This window comes from Engystomops pustulosus, chromosome 9, assembly GCF_040894005.1.
Source record: "Engystomops pustulosus chromosome 9, aEngPut4.maternal, whole genome shotgun sequence".
Classification (NCBI taxonomy): Eukaryota; Metazoa; Chordata; class Amphibia; order Anura; family Leptodactylidae; genus Engystomops; species Engystomops pustulosus.
This window is the reverse complement of record NC_092419.1, coordinates 28,055,865-28,081,089: the sequence shown is the minus strand read 5'-3', so window position 1 is coordinate 28,081,089 and position 25,225 is coordinate 28,055,865. Positions and strand designations below refer to the sequence as shown.

Sequence of the window (25,225 nt, the reverse complement as noted above, 5' to 3'; positions counted from 1 at the left end):
CCATCAATGTCATTTTGATGTAAGAAGGCATCTATGCCCGTCTTGAAGCTCTCTGCTGTCCCTCCTGTAACCAACTCCTGAACTCGGCTACTCCACAGATTCACAGTTCTTACAGTAAAGAAGCCTTGTCGCCTATGGAGATGAAACAGGGATAGTGCTCCATTGTCATTTGATTTGATTTAACCTGGAACACCAATTTCCTCTCTACTCGAGACTAAATTCATTTGTTTTTTCCCCTTTTAGGTTCAGGTTTTAGCGAGTTTGGTGGCACCTTGAACAGAAGTTTTGATACCGTAACCCGAACACACAGGTAACACCCGAGATCAGTGAGGGCAATGCTTCCACCATTTTTCCTTGGATCATGGCTCCTGTGATGTCATCAGGCATGTGCTACTGGCATTTATAGGATTAACACCCATAGGGCTTATGGCTTGATCTGAACCTGAATTCGGCATGGACCCAAACCAAGCAGCAACCTTCTTATTCTGAGCCTTGGTGATGGGACCATCAACCCATGGCCCGAGGACAACTCTGACAATGTTATTTGGATAAAGGGCAGACCCTTTTCTACGTTCTGGAAATTCCCTTTAAATTCTTGTTCCCTGAAAAGCAGTTAATAGTCTCTTAATTTCCGAATGAAAATGTAGAGACAACATTTCTCGATCGAAACACAAACAAGATGAGGGTTGGCCTCGCAAGATGAAGAGACAACACTCAGTTACCAGGTACGGGAGTGAAGTTGATTAAAAAAGAAAAACAAAATAAATAAAGCAATTTACTATGAGAAAATTATATTCTGCAAAATGATATCACTGCTCTGCGGGAAACCAGTCTGCTGTGATTGTTCTATATTTTCATCATAATGTACACAGAAATGAGAAAAATCCACAAGCAGAGAACATTACTGGGAAAAATGGAGAGAAATTAATCAGCTCATTTTTGGGGACATTGTACTAATGGAAGACAACTATAATTAGGGTTTAGAGTTCCTATAACCAGTGGACAACGGGTCATACCAATTTATAAGAGGAAAGACCCCGGTGTTTCACAAAACGTGGGGGCAGGTGATGATATGTAAAGGTAGCAATTGCTTGTGACTCTCAAATGAACATGCAAGCCCAGTATAAGCTCTCAATCGGGAGAGAAGAACAAGTTCCTCAAGAAGCTGATGATTTTGGCTCATCTTCAGTAAGGGGTTTAAGGGGTGACAGTATGAGAACGAAGGATTGGGCATGTTCAAATCCATCCAAAAACACATTGGATGGTTGGCTAGGTGGACAAAATAAGCAGCTTTAGTACACACTGGTCTATTGGGAATGGCTAAGAGAATCAGTCAAGAGCAAAAGTGCCCCTAAAGGGCATCTATGAGAAGCAGAAACTTATCTTTGTGGCCCCAAACCAATAAAACAATACAAGAATATGCAACTCAATTGGCAAAGTGGGGAGGGGAGCCTAATTTTCATATTGTAGAGAGGGGAAAATACTCCTCGCTAGAGATAAATGGACCCAATGTTTGCCGGATTGGCTTTTTGGCCCCCAATTTGGCAATATGTCTGGGTTGGAGAGACTCCCTTAAAGACTAGCAGAGATAAGGACAATGGAAAATATTTGGTAGGTTTGGATGACTTTCTAATGGGTATGGCAGTAGGGGTCACCCACTTCTCCCATGACAGCTTATAAGAGGTTATAAAACAGGATTGGACATATGGACTACAACATGCCCCATCTGTGGTAGATGAGCTCCATTTAACCAAGCTCGGTGGAAGTTTGCATTTGGGCTTCGGTATGAATAGCCGTCTTGCAGACGCTTCTCATCCTCTTCCTATGGTAATATACATGCCCTCTTGAAATAAGCATGCATTTTTATGAGGGAGTCGGAGAATATAGCTGACAGCTGTATAAAGTGTTTACTTCAAAGTAACAGCTTTACTTCCACTCCCCCTTTCCTTGTCACACTAGCTTAAACTATCCATCACTCACTGGATGCCGATCATTAACATGCACTATGAATCACTTTAACTCTTATGTAAGCAGTAACTAATAATGTCACACGTGCATGAACTTCTAAGGAGGGAAGTGAGTGCGGCAGGGAGCTAAGATATAAAAATGCCACCATTACAGCCGTTTATACCCCCTCTATAGATCAAGTCAGAATGGGGCACAGGTTGGTGGCGGACCACCAAGATTTTATTTTTAGGGAACATGAGTTCTATGAGTTTTATTGCTGCCTACTGAGGCACTGTTGCCCAGGGGCCTACTGAATCTTGGAGCCGACCCTGGGTACGGGATTGGTGGGCAGGAATGCTGGACAGCTACACAAAGGATTCCTGTTTTTACCCATCATCATCACCGGTGAGTGGCCTACAAATTGTTCTATTGGCCCCATAGAGACCTTGTCACCAACCCAACACCAAATGTGGAAAGATTCAACTCATTTCTTCGCCGACGTCTTCCTGATAAATATGGTGTTTGCTTTTACAAATATGTCCACCCATTCAAAAGATACCGTCACCAAAAATGTATAAGTGAGTTAGCTAGACAAAGGGGCGTTAACCTTTTATTTATATATAGCAGACAGAGACACGCCCCCAGAGAACATAAGTGGTCTCTGATGACATCTGGCTGCTAGCTTATGTTTATTACCTCCTCTACTATGTTTATTTTGTGCACTAAGGCACGTCATCAATGACATCATCACAATGGCGGGAGAAGTAGTTTTGTTTTCATTCAGGACACTGTCCACGCGTGTAATATTAAAGGTAGAGTTTATTCAAGAACTGAAGTTAAATTAATAATGATCACATACAGCATAACTAAGCATGGCTTATCAGTCAACATGCAAGACCATGTCTCCTCTGGACATCCTGTCTCTCCTGTGTTTTTAAAAACACAACTTTATTAACAACTTACAGAAAAGCTCATACATACAATATACAGATAAGTAAGGGTGTTGCATTAATTACAATAATAGGAATTATTCCAACAATGGCCAAGTAGAATATCAACACATCCATATACATGAAGGAGAATCCTTGGCCGATGGAAATTGAATTCAAGGGGTTTTAGCGCTTTAGTGCCTGCTAAGCTGCACTCACTCTTACCCTTATGTTTAGGACTAATTCTTAGTGTTACTGTAACCTTCGTAACCTTAATCTTATACTATTGGGCCCAGTTTGAGTAAGGTTTCCTTCCTTGGTTGAACTTGATGGACAAGTGTCTTTTTTCAACCGTATAAACTATGAAAAATAATTAAGAACTTGTACTAACCTTGTTCCCTTCCTCTGGTCCAGCTTGGCACCTCAAACCAACACCCGTGATGTCACATAAACAGAGCACTCCTGAACCTCAGTACACCAACCGAGGCAGAACACTGTGCTGGACCGGTGACAGGGACCAATGTAATTACTTCTTTATTATTTTCAGACCAGCAAGGGCCAAAAATATTGATTTTTAATTCAAATTTTTCATGACCTATTATTAAAAAGAGCCATGTCATCAAGTCCACCTTCATGGTAGCCAACAATCCTTGAAAATCTTACCAGACACTCCAACCTGATCCACTGGGGGTATAATCCGATCACATGATAAACCTAATAAAATCATAGAAGACTACCATGATATAGACTTCAGATATTATAGATATATTATCTGCAACATCTCGGGAAGATTTTATTTACAGCTATCAAAAAGTTAGTTTATAAACGCCTCCATTCCGACAATCAAGAAAGTACAGGAGTAATTACCGGAGAACGTAAAATACAGCAGTGTATTTAGTTAAATTGCTCCTGTAGATTCTTAAGCTAAGAGATAAGAATCCCCGGCAGTCACAAGTGGGGAGCGCTTCTTAAAGGTGGAAAACTTCTGTAATTGACCTGTCAGAACTGTCAACAAAAGTTACTAACCTCCCTGTGTTCTCGAGACACAAAGTGTTGATTTGTTGACCACTGCTCAGGGAAGCTCATAACCGGCACCTGCTAAGCTGCACTCACTCTTATCCTTATGCTAAGGAGTAACAAGGGATATTAAGTACCGATTCTTAGTGTTACTGTAACCTTAGTAACGGCTCGTACATAACATTTCATAAAAGGCATCCAATGTTTTATAACCAAGTCTTCTGGTTGGTGTTTGCCGTGAACTCCTCGAATGAAGGTTACCGGTAGACAGTAAGAATATGTTCTTTGTTCTTTACAGACAAGAGAAAAAAAAATTATGTATGGATATAAATTAACCACATAAGCTTAAAGGGGGTTTTCAAGATGAGATTTTTTGTATGGGCCTAGGAGGGTATTAAAATAACCAACAAACAGGCTCTGGACTGGCCAATATGGGAACAGGTGAATTCACCGGTGGGCCCCTGAGCTTGGTGGGCCGCCAGAAGCTGCATGAGTTCTACAGTACCCTCACAACAGTAATAGGTTCTGAACTATAGGACTAGTCAATTATATCAGATCAATTAGGGTTTGACACCTGCCCCCCTCCTTTGATCAGCTGTAAAAGGATACCACACTGTCTTTGGTGTCTCTTTATTGCTTACCAAGGACAGTGGGGAACATTTACTAAGGGTCCGAACAGCGCATTTTCGTCGGGTTTCCTGACTTTTTACCATTTTGCCCTAAATTGCCCCGGTTTTTGGCACACACGATCGGACTGTGGCGCATCGGCGCCGGCTTGCATGCAACACAAATCGGGGGGCGTGGAGGTCGGACAACCCAACTGATTCGGACAAACCGTAGAATTTAAAAACGAAATTGTGTCACAAGATCAGCGCTTACATACACCGGGAAGATGAAAGTGAACTCCGGCGGACCTCAACAGGGTCCGTCTTTAATTAGGGGTTGTCTGTAAGTCGGGTGTCCTTAAGTATGGACCGCCTGTATTTTATGTGACATCACAGATCTGGCAACCATATTAAACACTCTCCTCCCCTAAAATTGTACAGCGGGTACTTGACCCATCTACATAGAACGGAAACTCTTCCTTGCACCTTATCATCTATAATTTATCCCAAGCAACAAACCATTTCCTTATATGATGTCACATTTTCGGTGATGACATCACACTGCAATTGTCCTACTACATGTTGTGATGGAGCTAAGAGACCATACAAGAGATTTGGTCCTTTAAGCGACTGTAATCTCCACATCCCCTTTTATTGCTCCTCTGTTTAGGATCTATTTTTATTAAATGTGTGTCAGTAGACGAGAGGTGAAAATGAAGGAGACGTTACACGTTATTTATGGATGTCACAATAAAATGTGAATCATTTTACAATGCAAAATAGCACTTATGACTCCCGTCGACAGCACTTCATGGTAATTCGCTCAATTATCGGAACGCATACTAAATGTCATTTTGGGAAAGGCAAATGTTACACCTCTAATAAATGGATTTTGTGATTGTTTGTTAAGCTGAAATAGTGGAGGAAGGAAATGGAATCGTTGTTCTAAAGAAGGTCGGTGACACCTCCGTGTAGGAATTGTATTTAGTATAAGTGACTAATAAATGTTAGAGGACATTAAGACATAAGACATAGTTGTAAGTGGAGACTGTACTGTACAGTATGGGCACAGCTGCCGGAGTAACGGGTCAGGTCCATTTTCACTTAGACATGAAGTGCAGTCAATGGGGCTCATTTACTAAGGGTCCGAACGCCGCACTTTCGTCGGGTGTCCGAATATTTCTGTTTTGTGTCGAATTGCCCCTGGATTTTGGCGCACGCGATCGGATTTTGGCACATGGGCGCTGGCTTTCACGTGACAGAAATCGGGGGGCATGGCCATCGGATAACCCAACGGATTCGGAAAAACCGCGGAATATAAAAAACGATTTGTGTCGCAAGATCAGCACTCACATGCACCAGGAAGAAGAAGGTGAACTCCAGTCGACCTCAGCACAGCAGCGACACCTGCTGGATATCAGGGGCACGACCTTAGTGAATCCCGGCAGACCCGAATCCTCGTTGGACAACATGCCGCGGGATCCCGACTGGACCGGGTAAGTAAACTTGCCCCAATGTCCTAACTCTGAACTATCTATGGGTTATCTAGGTAATGGGAGTGAGAGACTAATAAATGGAGGTCCTTAATGGAGGTCCTTAAGGCACCCACACAAGCAAAATGAGATGTGAGACCATAGTGTGCGCCAAATTCACTTTGTTCACTGGTCAACTACTAACGCCAACTGAAACTGGAAAACCCCTTTAAAGGGACACCATTTAGAATTCACGCCATTAAACTACCAGGTAGGGTATGACATGCCATTTATAGAATTCCCTCTTTTATGTCAAATCTCATAACTATAAAAAAAAGTATGTGAAAATTAGCAAAGAAGAGTCACATTTTACCTGCCATGAAGCATGTTCAGAGTTTGCAGGGGGAGGGTCACTTCAAATTCCCCAATCTGTGGTTCTATAGCACCTAGAAACATTCTGGTGTCATATTAAAGATGATAATCTCATCTTTTAGATGGCATCAAGCTTGTGTTTCTGTGATCTACAGAGCTGGAGAGACAGGCACTTAACAGTATAGGCAGGAATTACAGTTGTGGATAAAGATCCAGTTACTGTTTTCTGATTTCTTTGCCTGCCTGCATCTCTGGTTCTCCAGTGCTATGTGATAAGTAGAGTTTCTGGCACTGCTACCGACTCTATTTGACCCAGCAATCATGTTATCACTGCATAGAAATGTGATACACCCCTTTCACACATGTGGATTTTTTGGTTACGGCTCGGTATGGGTAGCATACAGCCACAGGCTTTTCAATAGGCAATGGGGCACATTTACTTACACGGCCGCTGGAGTTCATAGAAAGTGCATTGTCTGACTCCAATGCCCTGTGCCACGATTTACTAAGATTGTGCGCCGATATCCTGCATGTGTCGCTTCCCCGCTCAGGTCCACCGGAGTTCACCTTCTTCTTCCTGGCACATGTCAGTGATTGATCTTGCGAAACAATTTGAAAATTAAATCCCGCGCTCAGTCCGAATCAGTCGGATCGTCCGATGACACGCCCCTCAATTTGTGTTGCAAGGAAGCCAGCGCAGCCACGCCACAATCCGATCGCGTGAGACACAATCCCAGTGCAGACACCTGTTAAATACCTGTCAAAGCCATGCAATCCCCGAAAAAGACGGAAAGTCCGCCAAAAGTGCGCGCGACCTTTAGTAAATCAGCCCCAAAACATCCATCCTTGGAATGGACGTATTGCCCAGCGTACCATACGGAGAGGGGCTATGGCCTGGGCAAGCATACATTCGTGTGAAAGAGGCCCAAAGCAGGGTCAGACCAAGTATAGCTTTGTCTCAAACATTTGCCCCCAAGGGGTGTCGTTCCCCCCGGAATCTGGGGTTCCAATAGATGTCCCAGTTAACTTATAATAGTCATTTTCAAACAAAATAGAAAAGTATTTACATTGAAAAATACATAATTTTTTTAGCTTTTTTAACTTTGACCCCAAATAAAACTAAAAAAAAAAACTTTAAAGGAAATCTACCATTTGTTTTTATGCATTGTGAACCAAACATACCTTGAGAATGCTGAAGAGACACTAACGCAGAAACATGTCTTGTTCAATCCCTGATCCAAGTGCTTTTGCTCAAAAAACAATTAGATTATTCAGGACCTTGGGAAAGCTGGGTTGCGTACAGGTTGCCTACATGAACACATTACACAGAGCATTGATTAATCCAGACAGGCTCATACATATCAGTTGGGGGATGGTGCACCAATTGATTACTTCTGCCTGTCAGGGACAACACAGTGATTACTGATTCTCTAAATCATGAAATCAAATGTAAGGTTTCCTTTAAGCATTTGTTAATTATTTGACTTACTGTACCCCATATGTCACAATAAAAAAGGGCCAAAAAATTTTGGGGTAGCGCTCAAAAAAAAAATAAAAAAAGAAACCACTATGTCGGAAAATTTTCTAAAAGTGACCAGTTACTAATCTCTTTTCAGGCCTATCATTAAAGCAAACCTGTTAGTGGTAATGTCATTTTTAGCAGCATGTGGTAAGCTCTAGAAGGCTAGAGGGTGAGGGGTAACTTTAGCAGCCGGTGTGGAGCAGAGGATACTGAGACATAGGTACACACAACCTGCAGCTTCCCTCCTTCCCGGGGCTCACCACATGCTGCTGGCAGGGAGCCTGGTAATGTGAAATAGACTTTTATAACGTACTGAAATGATTCAGAATTCAGAAGACATTTTTAAAATCAGCATAGCATAGGCTACTGGAACCTGTTACCAGCTAAAAACAACACTCCTGGTGACAGGTTCACTTTAAGTGGTTAATAGTAGTTTAATGGGGTAAAATCTGTTGCTTTAAAGACTGATATGAATTGGGGCAGCGTTGGAATCGATGCTTTTTATTCCCTCCCCCACCATGATCCTATTTAAAGCAAAAAATGATAGCCAGAAACCACTTAAACGTCTCATCAATCACAATCACATCTATTTATAATCCTCCATGATGTGATTCCCCTGCTGGTGAAACAGTTTTTCCTCTTTGACATACAAGAGGTTAATAATGCATGGATCCTCTCCGCCTATAAATTTGTAATAACCTGCGCTGACATCTTTCCATGTATCTCTGTGTGAGAGGAGAAGCCTGAGCTCCACATGTATGTCAATGGCCCGGTAGGGGGTAGGCCCCATTATGGGGGGGGTTTAAACCTCCCTCTGCTGTAGACCATGCATCTGCCTCGTTGACAAGGATGGCTCCTCGTTCCTCTTATAAATGCTTCGAAACCCGTTTCTTGCACGGGGAACGTTAAACAATCTGATGTCTCCATGGAAACTAAACGCGCATAAGCGTGCACTCATGGGCCTGGAGTGTTGTGTCACATTGCCTCTCTTATTTCATATATTTCTGCTAATTTACACCTGGGCGAGGGAAAGACACAACCACCAATCATAATACACCGCAATATCCGCACCGGACTCACTAACTGCGACATGTGATGCCTGGGCATGGACTGAGACAGGAGGCCTAGAAGCAATTAGTGATATACACTATATATTACTACTTATTCACCGCTTTTTTATTGTATCCCTATATGACAGACACAGCGAGGATTACGTAGGATGATTTTCCTGGGACAAATTTTAGAGCAGGAGAAGATGATCAGATTGTACATGTCCAATCTTTAGGCAGCATGTTATAGAGCAGGTGGATCTGAGCAGATTGTACCTAGATCGCTATCTGCAGACAGCTTGTTATAGAGCAGGTGGATCTGAGCAGATTGTACATAGATCGCTATCTGCAAACAGCTTGTTATAGAGCAGGTGGATCTGAGCAGATTGTACATAGTGTCGTATCTGCAGACAGCTTGTTATAGAGCAGGAGGAGCTGAGCAGATTGTACATAGATCACCATCTGCAGGCAGCATGTTATAGAGCAGGAGGAGCTGAGCACATTGTACACAGTTTCCTCTATGCAGATAGCATGTTATAGAGCAGATTGTACATAAAATCCTTCTAATTTATTGGTTGACATTCCCTGCTCAGTCCTGGCTCCGGAGTCTAGTGTGCAGTCCTACAATCTCTTGTTTATTCCTTAATCTTTTTCCTAATCTTCCAGTACATATCAATGTCATCTCCTTTCTCCTACAGTACAAATGGAGACTTTGGAACATGAGAATCGGTGTGTGTCTTGTCTGCCGGGATCACAAATCTTTGTTAGAAGTAAGGAGTTGCCCACAGGAAGGTCAGCACCATTACAGAACTGTCTAAGTTCTCATACATTTCGGCAATTCATCCCCCAGAGCTCTGTAGGACAACTGCTGTAGGTTCTGGGTCAGCGATTGCAGGCTGCGGCCCACGCTCGCTCCCTGTCAGGACTGGGGGGGACTTGGCTGATGCGAAGGGACAAAGTGTCATCTTCCCTCTATATCTGATGTGCGTTTTATCTGGGGAGCGTATGGCGGGCACCTCTAACACCGGAGTATGCTCACTGTCATAGTGGGTTATTTTTTGCTCCACCAGAAATACCATAAACTCTCAATTCTCAGCACATTTTTATGATTGTGTAATTTACTGTGAAAGTGGAAGTAACTCAGCAGAAGACGCCAGAAAACAAAAGGTCCGAAGCTTTTCCCTCAGACTTCAAAGACATAAAACCTACACATTCTGCGCTTACATCACAATAAAGGAAGAGAAAGTACTGACTGGAAATTAATTTAACCTTCTGTTTCAGAAATGTTATCCACCTCAATCCCCTTTTGTATCACCGTCTCTGGAAAAAAAGATGGTTCATCTATTAAAATATGAAATACTAGTCACAGAACCGCAGTCAGTCTTCTGCTAGATGTAAAATGGAGGCCTTTCTCTCAGAAAATAGTCATGTAAAACAGTGGTGTATATAGAAAAAAATTTGCATGGGGGGGGGGGGGCTATAGAAAAAATTTAAAGTGTTTGAATTTGCACCCCCAACGGAAGGGTCCATTGTCGTGTCTTTCACCTTCCTTCTTCCTCCTTTGTATGACCCTTGGATAACTCCTGTCTGGTAATAATGTAGTTCCTCATGGGGAGAACCTCAAAGCTTCATGATTGAGCAAAGGGATGGAATGAAGCAAGACTGACCACCACAAGCTGGGCATGGTGGTATCTTCCTCCTTATCATAGCATCATAGTATACAAGCCAGGGAAAAGAAGCAAGTCCATCAAATCCAACCTTTAAGAATTAAATAAATGTTTTATCCCCATAACCCGTGATATTTTTTCTCTCCAGAAAGGCATTCAGGCCTCTCTTGAACATGTACATAGAGTCCGCCATAACAACCTCCTGCGGCAGAGAGTTCCATAGTCTCACTGCTCTTACAGTAAAGAACCTTTGTCTATGGTGATGGTAGAATCGCCTCTCCTCTAGGCGCAGAGGATGCCCCCTTGTCCTGGTCACAGGCCTAGGTATAAAAAGATCTTTGGAGAGATCCTTGTACTGTCCGTTCAGGTATTTGTACATTGTAATGAGGTCTCCCCTCAGTCATCTTTTTTCTAAACTGAATAAACCCAAATTTTATATCCTTCAATCCCTTTATATGACCCTTAGATGAAGTCTTAAATCTTGTATTGAAAGTAATGTAGTTCCTCAGGGGCGGAGCCATGAATACAGTATTTTAATCACAGGCTAAAGGAGAGACAGCACAACCACATGCGGGATAAGCCTTACACTGAGCCCATTAAATTCAGTGGGTGTTCTGTGTAATACTTGAAGATAAGGGGTCCTCCAAAAATGTATAATATGAATAAACCGCCCCCCCCCAACTAGGGGATACTACAGGAATTGAAGTCTCATGGAGTTGTGTCTGAGAAGGCTATTCAGTGGATGAACAGGGTCCCGTGACCGCCTCCCCTCCCAACTTCAGGATCCAGGCATGAAAATCCAAAATATGGGAGTATTCAAGAACCAGGAACTAGAGCAGGACTAGTATGGGTTCTTTTCTTTTCTCAGCCCCGGACCCCTAGGAGTTTTTCAAGGCTATCATTCCTGACTTTGGTAACACATCATAATGATCTGGTATTGATCGGCTTGTCTTATTATGTAAGACTGACCGTATTAATGATTCACCGCCAAATGCACCCTGTCCCCCCTTCCAAAAACCAAAACACAACACAATTTGGGATAAAAATTGGGGGCCGGCCACAGCTTTATTATTTACAATAACAAATAAGCGACCTGTGGGGAACCCGGACCCTTTCCCTAAACTTCACCTCGCATGCCTGGCCCCGCCTCCGCGGGGGAATGTCCTAGTTGTTCTGTCAGGTGATTTAACTACCAGCCGAGAGGGTCAAGATTCCACCACAGGTCTAAGCTGTGACTACCAATATGAACAATGCAATAACAAACCAACAATAAGAATAACATATTAACAAGCCAATAATATACAATAATAACTTTGGGAGGGGGGGTAGGATCTCTTGAGCGCAGAGCAGTCCAAAATATCCTGGACCGATGCCCCCAAGTGGCCAGCGAAACTCGCTGGCCACCAACTGGAATCCAGCAGGAGGAAGAAGGGGGAGGGGGGAAGCAGGAGGAACCGTGCCCCTTAAAAGAACAGAGCATGGTCAGTCCTGCAGCCCCCCCCCCCCCCCCCGCTTAGACAGCCTGCGAGCTGAGCATTAATTACATATCAACTAAAAGGATTGGGTTGATGGATTTAAACATGCCCCATCTTTATTGTTCCCCACATCTGCCATTTGGGTCATGCCAGAAGTTATTCGGGAGTTGGCATCCACATTAGATGCAACTAATGTGACTGGGGGCCTTCGGACAAGTCAAATTGTAACAACCAGTTGTCTATTTCATACATATTAAGATGGAATAAAACTGAAACAGCAAATCAATGCGAAACATAAAAATTCATACCATTTACTAAAACAAGTGTGTCTGGAGCGGTAGGAGAACCATCAATTATCTCGGATGACTCACTTCAGGGGTCAATGTGGACAGACCACTCAACTGTGTGAAAGTATTGGTGGCCTAGACCAAGACAGACCAATATCATCGCACAATAAACATATGGCAGAGAAGCTTAATTAATAAAAGATTTCATCGACTTCGGTTGACATTGAACATTCTACCATTGCATGAGTTGTAGAAATATGTAAGTCATTCCCGTAGATTCGATTCCAAGCTGGTACTCGCCCCGGGGAACATCTGAAGATTTAGATAAAACATGTCGACTGCAGCAAATTCAACCTGACCTTTGTTTCTGTGTATGGTATTGATTATATGTGGAACGTCACATTACATTACATGATTCAATGGTTTCTAGATAGATGGCTGTCAGGCTACAAATCTATCCTATTATTATTTGGAAACTGACACCAATATTCCTATATTTCCTGGAAATTTGTTCTCTATGATATGAATCAGAGGTAGATGTAACTTCTTCTACCACCATTTGAAGAGTTTAAACCCTTCGGAACCTAAAGAATGTTACTTATTTTCCATGACCAAAAAAACCCATGGCCAACCATGATTTCCCTGGGAGGGGGTTTGAGATTTTACCTCTAAATACCTCAATGTGTCAAAGTGTTCTTTTCAACAAATTTAGAAATTATAGGATCATGGGATCATTGGATGTTATAGGGTAAGAGATTGTGAGTGTACGGTCTTACTTGCAAAACTAAATAGAAAATAGTATATAATAATAGTATTTACTATTTCTATACGTATTTCAGATGTGTGTATAGTAATTGTATTACATACGCAAGAGTGGACAGATACATACACAATGGAGGCTAGTGGTGTAAAATTATATGTACAAAAAATTACATTCAGACGACCCTATGGGGGATGTATATATGGCCAAAGTATATACGTCCCCCATAGACAGCAATGGGCGCACAGCGCCAGACTGGAGCGATGTGGGGCAGCACACACACAGATACCAGGCAGGAAACCCTATAGTAAAGGATAAAAACAGGGAGTATCTTGATAAGATAGCCCCAACAAAGTCAACCACATATTAAAATAAGTCACCGTCAATCACTGTGTGTGGGCGTGGTAATCAGGACTGCACTGCCAATCTCTGGGTGTGGGCGGAGTAATCAGGAATATCACTGTCAATCAATGTGTCTGGGAGGGGTAATTAGGAATCTCAATCAGTGTGTGGGGGCGGTGTAATCAGGACTCTGTCAATCACTGGGTGTGTAGGTGGAGTAATCGGGACCTCACTGCCAATCACTGGGTGTGGGCGGAGTAATCAGAACTCTCACTATTTATCACTGTGTGTGGGAGGGTTAATTTGAGATCTCAATCACTGTCTGTGGGCAGCATAATCAGGACTCTACTGTCAATCACTGTGTGTGGGCAGAAAGTTCAGGACTCTCATTGTCAATCACTGGGTGGTCAGTGCTCTCGTTGACAATAACTTTGTGGATTGAATAATCAGGACTCTCGCTGTCAATCACTGTATGTGGGAGGGGTAATCAGGTCTTACCCTGTCAATCACTGTGTATGGGCAGAGTAATCAGGACTCTCTTTGTCAATCACGCTCATGGAGTTTGGGTTGATGTTGGGTTTGTGTTTGTACATGGCATTTACCTATTTATGACAAAGTTCAGTATCTGATATCCTCTTTTTGATCGTGAGCCAGTTCCTGGCTATGTATTTATCTGACTGTATCTCCAATTCCACAGCACATAAAACCATAATCCTGATGCATTTTGAAAGCAGAGCTCCCTATCTTTTACCTTGACCCAGAAACAACTCTAGTTGCTCTACAGATGACTATAACTAAGGCTTTTTAAAAAATCCAAGATCTTGATGTTTCAGGATTATTGAAGAGCATTAAGAAGAACCAAGCACCATAAAATGAGTAAGGTCATGATCTTCATCTCAAATTCTCTTGAAAATGACCTTCATTCTAGAAATAGCTCAGTAGATTTTATGTCAGGAGCAAAATGCCAGACTAGCAGAAGTCCTACATGAGGATGAACAATCCCAACCTGTCAACCTGTACTATTAAGTAAAATAATGTCCAGAAGTATGTAGATCACTAGGGTCCGCAGAAGAAGCATGCTTCATCTCTGGACAACATTAGCCTAATTATGTTCTGAAGTTGGAGAGAAAGTAGGTTATACATCCCACCGGTGCCGTTCACTTACAGACTTCTCATTACATATGAAAATCTCAGAAGGAAAAGACAACTTCACTTACGAGGTCAAAATCTGAACGCAGCTCACGTCCCATTGACCGGTGGGTGTAATGCACACTGGGTAAAATGCTTTCCTTCTGCTATCATGAACCTTCATAGCTACGACCTACAATAAATACCAGTGAGGTAGAATCTTATAGTTCGGATCAAGAAAGGTAAAGAAATACAGACGTAAAGTTGCATACATTTCATCTTACAGCTCAATGACCTCCTCACAGAAGGGGATTCTCTTATTCGGCATGAAGTAGACACAGCATGATTGTGTATATAAGGGTTTACCAAGTTATTGAGGATCTAAATTCGGATAGGTGAGGACCTGACAACCACCAACTATAATTAGCTGTTGGGAATACAGCTGGAGCCAGAGCGAACACAGTAAAGGGAACTGGAAGAAGATCGTTTCATTGTGTGGTTAGAGGCTGAGCCACATGAATATATGAGGCAACCATAAAGAGCTGAGAGGCGATGGTGTTGGGTGTTTGGCCTACCCATCTGCCAATTGCAAGGCAACATGGTAACAGCTGAGCCACATGAATAAATGAGGCAACCATAAAGAGCTGAGAGGTGATGGTGTTGGGCCTACCCATCTGCCAATTGCAAGGCAACATGGTAGCGGCTGAGCCACATGAATAAATGAGGCAACCATAAAGAGCTGAGAGGTGATGGTGTTGGGTATTTGACCTACCCATCTGCCAATTGCAAGGCAACATGGTAGCGGCTGAGCCACATGAATAAATGAGGCAACCATCAAGAGCTGAGAGGTGATGGTGTTGGGCCTACCCATCTGCCAATTGCAAGGCAACATGGTAGCGGCTGAGCCACATGAATAAATGAGGCAACCATCAAGAGCTGAGAGGTGATGGTGTTGGGTGTTGGGCCTACCCATCTGCCAATTGCAAGGCAACATGGTAGCGGCTGCGCCACATGAATAAATGAGGCAACCATCAAGAGCTGAGAGGTGATGGTTTTGGGTGTTAGGCCTACCCATCTACCAATTGCAATGGAACATGGTTCATGTAAAGACCTTTGCAAGTCCCACTGATGTCAATGTGAGGTCTTTGTGACCTATGTTCCACCGGATTCAAGCAGAAGCTCTCTTGGATGAATGGGGGTATATATTTTCCGCTTCTGAATCCAGTGGAGAATTGAGTCTAAGTTTGTGTAAGAAAACCAATTCCAGTTCCCTGTTGAAGATTTTTTTCCCTTGAACATGTTGTGAGAAATCATGGGGCACATTTACTTACCCGGTCGTGTCGCGATCCCTGAGGTGCGTTCTCCGATGAGGATGAAGTCCGGCGCAATTCACTAAGATTGTGCGCCCGATATCCTGCATCTGTCGCTTCCCCACTCAGGGCCGCCAGAGTTCACCATCTTCTTCCCAGTGTATGTGAGTGCATTGTCTTGCGACACAATTTGAATTTTAAATCCCGCGCTCAGTCCGAATCAGTCGGGTTGCCCGACAGCCATTTGTGTTACATGAAAGTCGGCGCCAAAATCCGATCACGTGCGCCAAAAACCCCTGTTAAATGCGCCGCAAAACGGAAATAATCGGGAAACCCGATGGAAATGCGGTGTGCGGACCCTTAGTAAATGTGCCCCCATGTGTCTAAGCAATAATTAGAAAACTTTTCCTAAAAAAAACTGTTTTTATGGTATCCTCCCACGGATCTCAGCATCTACCTCTCCACACAAATCCTAAAGAGGAGATTTTGCACTTGTGTGAACATACCCCTTGGGTTATGGGGTAGGCTTATATATAAAGCCTGGAAATTGCTGACGTTGGTAGAAATCCAAAATGTGAAGGGCTTCTCTTCAGGAGATCTATGTTGAACATCAATGACTACAGCTCACACCAAAGATTTGTAAGCAATTCACAGAGATGGAGTGCCCCGAGGATTAATAAGAGAAACCTGCTTCTGTGTATACACAAATCTATTTCTGCTGCAGTAGTCATTGTCAGGATTTAGAAGATCCAGGAGCTATCATTGTCGCTGCCAGAAAGGAAGTGAGAAGAAAGTACCATCTGTTACTGCTCAATTCCAAGATGATAAATCCCTGGTTTTATATTCACATAACACCTACAATATGAGCGGGATCTCACGATCTGGACTCTACCCTATTTGTTATCATCTACAGAAACATGTCCATTGCCTCGTCCCGCTAGTGGGCTGAGATTTTATACTATGTTATTATAAGATTAAAATACAATATACATTCCAGAGACCTGAAATAGAAATTTGAGCAATGATAAACAGCAGGAGGCGTTCTGTGAATGGCAGGAAAGAGGGTGATGTAAAAGGGAACCTGCGCTGCGGGAGGGAAGGCAACAACCTACGGTACGTATCACGCTGAGAGTGGGATTTTCTATAATATCTTCCATCCATATGTAATAATCATGTACATTGCATCTATACGCATCCCTTTAAAGTCAGTTTTTAGGATGTGATATTTTCTTTACTACAAGATAATGTACAGATCTTCCATAGTACATGGACATTACTATAGGGGGGGATGAAGTTGTACCCTGACCCTGGAGCTTGAAGAACCCATAATATTCCTCATCCTATATGAGGAGATCAGTACAGGCAGTCCTAGGTTACATATAAGATAAGTTTTATAGGTTTGTTCTTAAAGGGGTTGGCTACTTTACCTAATGTTTTTGTAATATGTTTGTAAGTGTGGGGATATTAGGTAATTTAGCAATATACAGTATTTTTTCGGACTATAAGGTGCACCGGAGTATAAGGCGCACCATCAATAAATGCCTGCTGAAACGTCTAGGTTCATATATAAGGCGCACCGGATTATAAGGCGCACCTGATTATACGGATGAATGACCAGCAGGTGGCAGACCTGTGCACAGTACAAGGCAGCTGTTGTCTGTAAGTAAGGTTCATATATAAGGCGCACTGGACTATAAAGCGCACCTTTGATTTCTGAGAAAATCAAAGGATTTTTAGTGCGCCTTATAGTCCGAAAAATATGGTACATCTATTAGTAGTTCTGCTCCGCTTTCTTGATATCTAAAGTGAAGCCTCCAGTCTCTTACCTCATCAGCCAGAGATTCCTGTCCATAAAATGGCCACAGATGAAGGGTCATGTGATCTGTAACTTTCCATTAGCAATCGCCCAGCCAGGACCTCGATCTTATATTAATTAAACAGTCCTGGCAGGGCGATTGTTCATGGACAGATAGAGATCATATGACTCGCCATCTGTGGCCATTTTATGGTCAGCAGTTAATGTTTAATTAATATAAGATGAAGGTCCTGGCAGGGCGATTGTTCAAGGACCCACAGGACCCTTCATCTGCAACAATTTTATGGACAGAAGTCTCTGGCAGATGAGGTATAAGACAGGAGGCTTCACTTTACATATCAGGAAAGCGGAGCAGAACTACTAATAGATGTATAGTGGTAACTAATATAAAAGGTAAATATAGCAAGTGTAACCTCAGGCAAATTATTTTTTGGGCTCTGTGATAATTTAAAAAATTTGGGGTTGACAAGAGATCAACCTAACAGTTGATCATGGCAACATTGGACTAAAGTTAAGTAAATTACTGGCAACCAAAGACCATCACCACAGGTCACCGTGGGCAGAGACGTCCATTTAAGTAGGGGGTCATCTGTAAATCGGGGACAGCTCGTACTATAAATTTTGTCTCAAATTTCAGGGCCTTTAACAAAGCTATATTAAATTAGAGTACACGTCACCCCCCTGGTCACATATAAAAGACTGGATTGCCCAATAAGCCACCAATGGCTAAACCAGTGGCCCAGTAATAGGCTGAGAGGGAGTTTCTAGACGTTCCATCCATGTCAAAACAAGAACCATGGGCAGAGTTGGAGGTGGAAAATGAACATTTCTGCCTTGAAAAACCCCTTTTACATGAAAGGTACTTGGTAAAGCGTTTTCTCAAAAATCTGTGACAAAAAGCAGATCACTCAACACATAACATTTTCAGCATAGTTCATGATGTTAGACCCATTCTCCAGCAAATGCTTTTACATCTATACATTACATTTATGTATCAAGCATTTCATGGGAAAAAAAACATTTTGACCTCGGTGAAATATGAAAGTAAGTTGCATGTCGGAACATCTTTTTGAGACTGTACAAAAATGTACAAAAATGATCACTGAACCAACGTTTTCTCAAAGGACAGAACTTCTAGAATGTCATGGAAGTCTCATATTTTTCTTTTCTTTGGTATGGAAAAAGTTATCCTGCAGGAAATTGCAAACTTACTGTGGAGGCAAGGGCAATGTAGAGTTGGCACCTTAAATCGTGTATCAGCCACAGAATTGTAGTGGCTGTGGCATGCCTGGAGTCTCACACCCACTGATCTGCCATTAGTAACCCTAAAAATCCATATTTCCATTCTAGAAATAGAGGCATATTTCCACATATGGAAATTCCCAACAGTGAAATTTATCACATACTTAGCATTCAGTGACATAACTTTAGCAGTTACAGTGGGAGCCCTTAAACTGGTGAAATTGTGGATCTATTTCTAGTCATTGTAAATACTTCCACTTTACTCTGTACACTGTGATTTATGACTTCATATCAGAGGTCCCCCCCACACACTTCTGCACCCTTAAGAGATCATGAACCTTTAAATTCCCAAATTGGCAGTATATTGGTATATAGTTAAGTAGCTGAGGCTATAGAGAAATATGCAGCTGTGATAGTTGCAGTATTCTCCCCTTTTCTAGTTATTCTTACTACATTCATAGAAGAATAGGAGTAAACCTACTTCTCACCATTTACAACCGGTATCTAATCCTATTGAGGTAAATACCATACATAGTCCTTTGCTGCTGTATTCCAAGTCACAAAGCCACTGTACCTAAGCTGCCATTATATCAGATACACTTTCCTTAATACAGGCAGTCCCCGGGTTACATACAAGATAGGGTCTGTAGGTTTGTTCTTAAGTTGAGTTTGTATGTAAGTCGGAACTGTATATTTTATCATTGTAATCCCAGCCAGAACTTTTTTGGTCTCTGTGACAATTGGATTTTAAAAATGTTGGATTGTCATAAGAAACAATATTAACACTAAAGCTTCACTACAGACACCTGTGATAACTTTTACAGCTGATCATTGTAGCCTAGGACTAAAGTACAATAAATTACCAACATCCAGGGGTCCATTTGTAACTAGGGGTCATATGTAAGTCGAGTGTTCTTAAGTAGGGGACCGCCTGTAGTTTGTTGCTGTATCTTAACTGCCTTTATCTAGGCCTCCGCTGTACCTATAGCTGAGAAGCCATCTCTAAACTGCCTTGTTAGAAAATAAGTATTGGCAGGAGTGCACCAGCAATAAGGTGAGTTGAGCCTCTTGCCTCAGTCAGCACCACTTACAGCAAAATGGGGGGGGGCAGCATCAGGGGCACAGTTATCTGTTACAGACCTGCCACTTAAAATAGTTTCTCTTCATACCTGATGTCAGCATTGGTGACACTGTTATAAAAACATAACCTGATTTATTAATACAGAATGGGCCAGAGAGGGCACCCCTGTGTATTGTTGATCTTGTTTCGAAAAATTCATATACATTTTTGGAGCCAAGGTGGAATAAACTTTGGTTTTTAGCGCTGAATTAATTGGAAAAGTTGAGGAAAAGTTGTTTGGGGGCCCCATTGTTAACTTATACCACGAGGCCATGAGTTTTTATTTACCTTTTATTGGCCATTTGCTTTGTGATTGAATATTGATAGTAAAATATAGGGAAAAAAAAAACCCTACCTTGAATATCTTGACCATTTTCATACTCTAAAGAAGAGGTCTACGGGGTGAGTGTCGGATGTTAAACAATAAAGTACCACGAGATTTTCTTTCCCTTAAGCAACGCCACTAAAAATCCTCATAACAACAGTTAGAAAATCCGAAAATGAATGTGAAGTTGAAAAGATGTTATATGAAGGGTTTCCAGCAGCTCGGCAGGAAGCGACGGAATACCAATACAATTGAAATCCATTACGGCGGTAATTCCTAAAATAAGCAAACGACGCATGAATGCTCCACAAATTCCGCAGGAAAACAATTAGTCTTCCACTGTTAATGAACATTTCTTGCTAGTCTCTAAAAGCATTATAAAGATCCTCACACAGCATTTGATATGACTTGATAGAATTAAATGGCTGGCTAAGTTAAAATTATACTGAGGATAATTTGATTTTCTTTATAATGGGGAATGCATGGCGCTATGAGTAATTATAAGGGTATCTAGTGATTCGCTAATCCCATCAGCTGCCAACAAGATAACAAGTCACCGGGAGCCAGCGCCTTTCTTTTCTATATCTGCGGATGCAATACTTGTATCAAGGCACCTGGCACTATGTAAATCTATAAAATCAGGTTAAATTATCCCCTAAAGAGAGGATCTCCCATAAAAAGGAGATTCGCAAGTGCTAAAGTTAGCCATCCACATCAAATGGCTGACATGCACACTTGGCTCAGCTTGGCATGCGTACGTTCTGAATGGAGAGAACATATCTAGTGGCTTATTGCTCGTGAGCAGGGACGTAACTTGAGCGGGTGCAGAGGTGGCGGTTGCAACTGGACCCAAGAGGCTTAGGAGGCCCATAAGGTGTCACTTTTCCATATGAGAAGACAAGATACGATAAACCCTACATTATAGTCGGGATCCTGGCACTTACTTTGCACTGGGGCCCAAGAGCTTCAAGTTACACCACTTCTCATGGGTCCCAGTTCTGCTTTGGAGGAGGAGTCTGGACAGCCCCATGGACATTAAATGGTCAGCTGGTTCTACTGAAATTGTCATGGTTGGCCAACATACCTGAACGCCCAGCTTCAATCCCTGTTCCCATCTCATGACCTACATTAGATGTATATGCCAGGAAAATCTCTTTATGTATGCAAGCCTACAAAATATTTCACACCCTACAATAGGAAACATACACCATATTGGCCATAGTAGCGGGGGCCTAATGTGTCAGTAGGCCTGACATCCGAGACAGAATGGAATACAAATGTGATGAGTGAAAGTTTTTTTCAGTGGCTTACTCTTCGATGTTGTAAGTGTTATCAGATTCTACTTCTGTTAGACCACCATCACATGCCCACTGAGTCTCTGTCGTTGACATTCAGATCTGTGGACACTTAAACTTAAAGTAGCTGTACCAACTTATTGTTGTCGGAACCCCAATGATAACAATGAACCCCAATGATCAGATTGTTATTCCCGACCATGTACATAGAAAATAACAATCTGATCAGTGGGCGCCCGACCTTTATTATTCCTACTTATTAATGTAGCTGGGGGTCGAGCTCCATTCAATATTATGGAACAGTCAGAAATTAATGATCTACTTCCCAAACAACCACTTCCATGTATAGTGAAAAAAGTGGCAGGACATATGCTTGACAATTAATGAAAATGGGATCCAGGCTCTTGTGATGATTGGGGGTCCAATTTCTCGAAACCATTTCAATATAATATAGTAATCATATTCTTACTTAACCCTGGACAGGTTTCAATCCATACCACAACCACTGAGAGACAACCACAGAATTATGATGTCTCGAAGAGGTAGTTATCCATAAGTGTAGATCAGGTAGTATGAGATAACTCAACATGATCAGTTCTTTGTGTCCAACTTACTATGAATGAGACGGTGATACAATATTAGAGTAGTCCATGAGCAAGAGTGTTTGTTTTGTTCTCGTCCGAAAAACCCTAGAGCCCCCTTTAAAACATGGAACATAAAACAAGTAGAGCAACAAAATGACCCACTTTATGTAGCGCTATCATTATACGTTGGCAGCTTCGTGTAGAGCGGTGACAGGACGAAGGATACAGATAGGCATAGTCAAACTGTCTAATGACTATTCGAGAATCAACCCTGAATCATAATGGTGTAAACCGCAAACCTTTCCAAGCTAATGCCTTTGTCTCTGTGCTTCTAACGTACAGTTAGTATCCTCTGCAACCAGTAATTTATGGCCCGTAGCCTGACTGCGGAGACGTTCTGCTTTTGCGACTGGAAATTGGCCATCACTACACAAAGCATAGGCCCCGTATTGTCAACTTGGGAATGTAGACGGCTTTGTCCTGGGGACCATGCCGAGGCAGCGGAGGGAAGCTGAGATTGATTCTGCTATCACGTTAACAATAAGACCTTGGCAAGGGGGTATATTCACTGGTAGTATCAGAGCTCTTCCGGTATCGGGCTGTACATGTCTGATGCATCTTGGGAATTTCTTTTTCATTAATTAGCAACTTAATAACACTGCAGCTGGACTCCCACTCTGTGGCATGGGGACCATAATGGCCCTAAAAGAATTACCCAACTGAATTGTAGATTCTATTATTTAAGACTATAATCACGGACATTTTAACACTGGATGTGACCTCGGCTCAAGTGTTTCGGCTCAATAGAGAGTTTCCAAGTGTTTCAACTCAAAATTAGAAATCGATTATGGTGGGAGACGATAATGACTATGCTTCAGACTTTTTACTAACCGGTCATGTAAATCACAAGCTTTGGGGGTAAATTATAGGCCATACAGAAATCTTAATCATAATAAAATTCTTTTTTTTATTCAAAAGAACACCGGAAAATAGAAATCTTTTGGTTTAAGAGTTTTTTTCAAGCTGTTAAAAATATCTATTCTTCATGACATAACAATTCCACGTTGTGCCGATTCTCTGTTATTAGTCCTGTTAATGTATACATAGATCGACAACTGGACATGGCCATTTTCCGTTTTTTTGTAGAGTGTGTTATAGCGTTTAGGGAAGCTCTCCTTTGACTAGAGAAATTTATTTATGCATTTTTGGGATGCATAGAAGAGTAGGTGCTTAAAAACTTTGATAGTAAAGTTCTTTTTCTAAAACGGATGGGTCAGGAGGACTTAAAGGTGGGTTTTAAATGGGGGTTTTTAACTTTAATTGTTATTACCTATCCACAGGGTAAATTATATTGGTCAGGACCGGACCACTGATAAAAATAGGGTGTGGCTTTCACTAATCGATGGAGAGGCAGGTCGAGCATGTGTCCTGTTGTTCCATTCTAGCCTATGGGAAAATGGGAGCACAGGGCTCAGGTTTCTATGGCATTCTCATTCACTGTCTATGTTTATAAAAGTGTGGGATATATCCCTGTGCTATGCTCGGCAACTTCCAGAACTCCCATAGTAATCGGAGTGGTAGGCAGGAGCATAACTATAGTTGTAGCAGCCACAGCAGCTGCTATGGGGCCTGCAGTGTCAGGGGGCCCCAGCATCCTACTTGACACACTAAAGAATGGAGAATGCACCCCATTATATACATTATATATTAATCTACACATTGTAAAGAATAATATGCATGGAATAGTGTACATATTTCACATTACACTGCTAAGCTGAAAACTCAGATATCAAATCCCGGGAAGGGGACAGCAGAATGACAGGATAAGGGATCTCTCTTCTCTAATTCATGCCATGTACTTCCCCCATGCGGTCAGCAACTACTGTGTAAGCGTATAAATGTGTGAGTAAATACAGTAAATATGTATATTTTCTGAGAGGGTTGGGGGGCCCCAGAAGTCTGCTATGGGGCCCTGCCTCTCCTAGTTACGCCCCCGGACTGGCAAAATTTAAGCCGCTACATTCATTAGTATGAGGAAGTTCTTGTGATCCTCACGAATCAAACCAGTTAGACAACCAACAATCAGATTATTATCCAGTATTCTTTTGTATATGGGATAACAATTAGTCGGCACAACTCCTTTAAGGGTACAGGTCCATTGTTCAACACATGACCTTGTGAACATGTAAGAAATCATTCTACCCCAATATCAAGAAGATAGTCATAGCCTACTGTAGAGAATGGGTCTCATAACAAATATATTGATCATTATCAGTCTAAAGTCTTCTCTCTTTCTAAATTTGTAAGAACATTGGGGCACATTGACTTACTCGGTCCTGCACGATCCCCAATCTGGATTGCCCGACGAGAATGAACTCGCTGCGATTCACTTACATGGTCCGCCCGATATCCTGCATCTGTTGCTCCCCGCTCAGGTCCGCCGGAGTTCACCATCTTCTTCCCGATGCATATAAGTGCCTGTCTTGCCACACAATTTTAAAGTTAAATTTCGCGCTCTGTCCAAATCAGTTGGATGGTCCAACGGCCCGCCCGCGATTTCTGACGCATGACAGCCAGCGCCGATGCGCCAAAATCTGATCGTGTGCGACTCAATCCCCTTTTAAATCCCTGTCCCAGCAGCCTGATCCCCGGAAATGCCGGAAAACCCAACAGATATGCGGCCGCGGGACCCTTAGTAAATAAGCCTCAGTGGCTGTGTAGATGGTTCCTTTTACTTTTGTGGTATTTTTGTATTTTTAGTGGCTCCGTTATGGTATTTTATCTAACAGTCCTCTTCTATATACAAAGACCAGAATTAGATTCCCCATAGACAGAACAGATTATCTATGAGGGAGGTAACTGTCTTCATCACTGGGATGTTCAATAACCAGCGTGTGAGACGTGTGTCAGAACCTGAAGATAATTTCCTATCACTGAGAGTATTAAATAAACATGAAATTG

General features: G+C 42.2%; 1 protein-coding gene across 3 annotated transcripts in view; it reads right to left on the bottom strand.

The window, feature by feature from the left end:
- LOC140076915 (leucine-rich repeat and fibronectin type III domain-containing protein 1-like protein) overlaps positions 1-25,225 on the bottom strand; it is a 337,193-nt gene that overhangs the window by 239,589 nt on the left and 72,379 nt on the right. The window contains exon 2 of one of the 3 annotated variants that reach the window (XM_072123712.1): positions 14,662-14,765. The exons of the other annotated variants lie outside the window; for them this stretch is intronic. The gene's annotated coding sequence lies outside the window, so the exon portion shown is untranslated. The remainder of the gene's footprint in view (positions 1-14,661; positions 14,766-25,225) is intronic. 3 annotated transcript variants of the gene reach the window in all.